Raw genomic sequence first — 6,000 nt, 5'->3', positions numbered from 1 at the left:
TAGAGTTCAGCCATTTTATTAAAAAAAATATTATTATTATTAAAAAAAAAAATTCCTTATGACATAAGCAAGGTTCCTTCTTGAAGAAGGTTTAACTATTCATTGTCAATCAGGCAATAGAATTGAAGCGTTACAAATAGGAATTGTTGTAAAGGGTTAAATGAGAGTCCTCCCAAATGGGGAGGAAAGAAGACTTTTAGAAGAATGGGTTTCTTCAAAGAGTACTTCTCTATTTTTTTTGTGGTACAGTTATTGGGTGTATAACATTTGAGATTATGAGTTTATGAATTGTTTTTAGAGTTGTTTTTGTGAGTATGTGAGTTTGGTTTGTAAAATTTAACTGAGAGTGATCGTAAACTTATAATCTATATAGTTGATAATGGATTTTGATTGACGTTGCCTATAAATATAGTTTTGGAGATGGTCAAACTACGTTAAATATTTTTTGTATTGTGTGAATATTTTTTACTTCATTACTTGTGTGAATACACTACATGTAGGTTGCGGTGGCCTGAATCACAACAGCATAAAATATCTAGAGAAGTGATGCTTGTCCTATAGTTTGTTGGCAATATTTGGACCACAAGAAATTAACAAGAAGGTGATGAAAGGACAACAGTTCAAAGCCAGTGTTGTTGTGCTCAATAAGATTCGGGCATTATGCGTTGAATTATCTTTCATCTTATCCAATAAGATTAGAGATGAGTGCTCCTCTGGAAGCTATGTTCAACCCAAGGAGAAATTATATGGTCTTTACGGTGGACCACGTCATTTGTCCACTATCCTAGTAAAAAAAATTCATTTATTTAAAATTGTTGAATTAGTATTCAGTTTTTATTTGAAGCTCCACAATTTTAAATAAATGGAAGTCTTTTATTAAAATAGTGAACCACATTACTTGTCCACCATGAAAACCTTATAATTTTTCTAACGCAAGATACCTTAGTGCTAACTAGCAAATGAATTTGGGTTTAGGGGTTTCTCTAGAAATATTGGGATCCTCACCAACATCATGATGGCAGAATTATTCTCCCTGAGAGACGGGAATTGATCTACCAATCAAAATGGACATTAACACTGTGTTTGGAAAGAGGGAAGTGGAGAGAAAATAAGGGGAGACCGACAATTTTTTTCGTTTGGTTGCTTTAGGAGAATGGAGAAAGAAGGAATATAAAATTCCTCTGAGCCCACTTTTTCGATCCCCCTTTTTGGCCCAAATTGAAGAGAAAATTTGAAAATTTGAGCAATTAAAAATTAACACTTGGACTTTTTATGAGATTAAATTTACGTTTTTGTTCAAGATTTTACATTAATCTCTCTCAAAGTTCGGTAGGTATCTTTCCATTTCTTCCCTTTTACAAGCCGGAAAGTAAAATAATTATTCTCTTTCTTTTATTTCCAAACATACATTTAGAAATAACTTCTTTTCCTTTCTTTTTTCTTATTTCATTTCATTTCTTTTCTGTTCTCTCAGTTGCAAACAAAGGGTTAATTTAGGATCAATTTATTTTGTTAAAACTGAAAATTTTTTGTTAAAAGTACTGTAAATAAAGATAAAAATGAACTGAAATAGTATAATGAAACTCATGAATAAATAATACTAAAAATTACAATGAAACTTATGAATAATAGCAAAAATAAGCTAAATACTAAAATAAGTTGACAAAATTAATCCTGTCAAACTCACACAAAGCGTAAAATTCTTGTTATAAAAGTTCATGCAAAATCTGTTGCGGACAAAACAGAACCCAACATTAATTTCAACAGTTGTGGATCCTCCTAGAGTAAAGTTTACTACCTACAAACTGTTTTCACTTGAAATCACGATGTCCACTGCTTCTGAATTGTAAAACTGTATAAAACAGAGTTTACAGCCAGATTACAGAATTATGGGGTTTTTCAAAAAAGAAAAACACCATAATTCTTTTCACAAAGCAACGAGTTTTGTTTTCTTGCTGATAGATGAGGGCGACGAGAGACATGATTATGATTTATGAGAGAGCTGAGAATGAAAGGTGACGCTGACGCATCCAACAGCAGTCACAATTTAGGGACCAAAAAAAGAACGTGTGGTGAATGTTGGAGATGCACTTAAAAGATGGCAGGATACGGAATCTTTGCAATTTGGCCACGTTTGCATGTTTTACAGTTACCCAGTTTTTCTAGGCCGTCCACGCTATCTTTTTTATTAACAAATTGAAATTATTACGGGTCCGTTTGGATAGAATTTATTGCTGAAAATTGAAATTTGAAAACTGAAAATATTGTAACAAAATAATTTTTAAATATGTGAATAGTGCCGTGGGACCTATTTTTAATGAAAAAATTGCTGAAAAGTGAAATTTGTAGGTCTATAAACAGTGCACGGATGCACTGTTTATGGTGAAATTAGTCAACAACTACGGCTGAAGAAAAAAAAAAAAAAAAAAAAAACTCTAAACGCTGAAACGCAAAACGCAGCCAAGATAAGTTGAATCCAAACACCCTCTATGACTCCTACAAAAAAATATATATATAATAAAATAAAAAAACATATCAATCATAAATTATTGATGTCACGTATATCCCTTTAATGTTTTTTTTTTTTTTTTTTTTTTTTTTTGAGAATGAATATCCCTTTCATGTTAGAATATGAGATTTTTTTTTTTTTTTTTAATTTTGTTCGATAAGTTTTGTATATCTAGTGGGTTTTGTTTTTACTCGAGCTCACTAGCTAGCTATCTCCCTCTCCAACAATCAATCTCTTTACTTGAATCTACCACAACAACAAACAAAAGAAAAACTGAAAACCCAACATGTCAAAATTTCAATGAAAACAATCTGTGTTTATGAACTAAATTTTTGATCAATTATTAATTAAAAATAAGAAACATCATTTGAAACAATCATTGTTATTTTCTTTATAATTTTTTTTTCCATACGTCAAGTTTATTTCTTATCTGTTATCATCTCAAGGCATTGCTCTCTTTAATTTTCTCATTCCCATAAATGTTTGTTCTAGCAGAATGAAAGCCGCAAACCTAGCACTAGAATATTGCGAGACGCATCCATGCATGGTTGATTATATCCAATTTCTTAGCTGTGTTGTGAATTGACAAAATGAGTTTCTTTGGCAAGTATAAAATAGAAAAGTCAATATTGTACTAGTGTCAGCCGTCCTGAGAAAATGTACCATATTTTTCATTAAATTGGTATTGGTACTTTTAATAAATATACTAAAAAAAATATCAAGTTTTACTGACATATACGAGTATATATTTGGAGTGTTTTGGGACTTTCAGCTGGTACAATCATAAAATCAAATTTTTAATTTTTTTTTAATATTTAAAACACATTATTTAAGCTTATATATTGATTAATGTACTTAGAAAAATATTTAGACTTATAAAACATGTGAATTTTAAATTTGACGTTGATAAACATAAAATTAATAAATTCACACTTACATAAATAAACACACAGTGGTAATCCTGAAACGGTACACCAATAACAAATAATACCAAAATATTTCGTTCCCCAAACTAAATCAAAATGGCTTCCAATATGAAATTGACTCACTTAGTAGTTAGTACTATAAAATTTCTATTTTTGGGTATATCCCATGCACATCTTTACAATAGGATTTGATTACATTTCTGGAATATTTGTTGGAGATTTTTTTTTTTTTTAAAGAGTTTCAATCTATATCGCCTGCTCTTGATGATAATTCTTTATCATCAAACCAAGATATCTCTTATTTAATCATCAAAAAATTTACCAGTTGAGCTAACTGGAATCTATTGTTGAAAATATGTTCAAATATAACATGTTAGCTTATTTGCCATATATTATTGCCACCCTTTAAAAAATTATAGGTTCTAACATTATCTTTGGTATTGAACATGGAATGACTATATGTCACTCATTGAAATCATGATTTGAGAGACTCCTAAATTTACTGAAATTATGTCTTGAAAATTGATGTGCTAATGGTTTGAACTTTAGAACATGAGCATTAGGAGCAATAGCCTAACCATATTCTTCTATGGGGTAAACCTAGTTAATTAAATGGTTAGTGGAAGTAGTGGACGACTTGGAAATTGGATCTCATTCATTACCTACCTGAAAGAACATATCCTCTTCCGTGCTATAGAGGGGGACAAGCTACTTTTGCCTTCCAATATTTTATACTGTCTTCAAGAAATTTCGATTATTTACTCTTTCTGTCAAAATCAAAACAAATACACTACCACACCACTTAGAGTTGTCGTTAATCCTTTACCATTTTTTATCCCTGATCTTTCAATCCTTTACTAATTTAGTGGAACTTAACAAGTAATGTTTTACTTTGAAAAAAATATTTCTAGTAAAACATGTGCACTTTGACATAAAATCTCCACAAATCAATTGACTACCCCTTTCTTTGTAGACATCACTTAAAAAGAATTCCAAAATATGTGGACTAAATAATAAAATACTACATTAGAAATTATATTGTTTTATTAATCCCTATGTTGGGTATACAGAGGGTAGCATCTTTTCTACCCAAAGACAGAACTAAGTGAGGGCTGGGGGCCATGCTCAAAAATTATGGTTAGTATATATGAATTTCCAAAAAATTTCAAATGTACTCCAAAATATATACTTTTGGCCCCTCTCCTCCAAAAATATTTACAAATTGAACTAATAGACCCAAAAAACAAAAGTATCTGCTAATTCATCCCTTTGCCCAATTGCCCCATGAAAAATAATAAAATCCTCTAATCAAAACAAACCCAATTGTCCCAAGAATAGTAAAAATAACCTCTAGATGAACCAAAATTTTTTAAAAAAAAAAAATAGAACATAATTTTAGTTTATTGCAACATGATCTTTAATTTCATCGGCAAATATTGGATTGTAATATTAATTAATGTGATAAAATTTGAAAATTTCTTTAAACTTTTTTTGGTTTATACTTCGGCCCCCTCAAAGCTCAAATCCTGGTTTCGTCCCTGTCTATCCCCAAAACCTAATGAATACTAAATTCAGCACTAATACCCTAGCTTCTATTGAACCCTAAGAATTGAGACATTCTATTAGTTTGATAAGGAAAAGTTAACGGATATCCTATGGGCATTAATAAAAGAAATTTTTTTTTTTAATTTATAGGAAAAAAAACAACTAATTTGTTTTAGATATATTTTATATGAAAACGGTATTAAAAATTTTTTAAAATGGTCTATTAACAAATGCTCTAAAGGTACCCATTAAAAAAAATTATTTTGATATATCTTTAAATGTTCGTTTGTGTTCACAGCTTATTAACAATGACGGACCTATGTATGGGTTGAGTGGGGCATGCCCCCCCCCCCCCCCTCCCCCCAGATTTTGAAAAGCCAGAGACTAGTATGTATATCTACATAGAAGTGTAGAATTTTGTCCCTAAAATTTATCTTTTGGCCCCCTCCCTCCAAATACTTTTCAAATTGGCCCATGAAATCAAAACAGAAAATTTATTTGACCATTCCTGCATATCATTTGCCCAAGAAAAACAAAAACCTTAAGACAATCATTTGGACAATTCACAAAACAGGATAACAAAAAAAACCTTTAGACACGGTTTGGACGTTTGGTCTCATGGATAGATCTCTCTTCTTTCTTTGATCTGATCTTTTCTCCCTCCTCTCTCTTTCTCTTTGCCTTGTGGTGTGTTGTGACTTGTGAGGTGGCTACTACTCTGCTTTTCTTTAATTTTTAAGTGATAAAGGTGGAAAGTGGAAATTTTTTTTCCAAAACTATCAGTGAAAATTTTTACAAGTAGCCACAAAATCATGGCGCCTACGAACAATCCAATAACAGGAGTACACGGTACACCCAAGGTTGTCAAAATCGGGATCCTACGTGAGATCGTTGAAGGTAGGTAGGATCGTAAATCGTAAGATCTTACATATTTTCAGATTTAAAGCAAAAAACACATTGATAATGACTTTGTATGTTGAATAATCACATAAATTATAAATTCATCCACAAAAAAACTAA

The sequence above is a fragment of the Castanea sativa genome, chromosome 12 (assembly GCF_040712315.1).
Source record: "Castanea sativa cultivar Marrone di Chiusa Pesio chromosome 12, ASM4071231v1".
Classification (NCBI taxonomy): domain Eukaryota; kingdom Viridiplantae; phylum Streptophyta; class Magnoliopsida; order Fagales; family Fagaceae; genus Castanea; species Castanea sativa.
The sequence above is the reverse complement of the archived record's forward strand: the minus strand, read 5'-3'. Positions refer to the sequence as shown.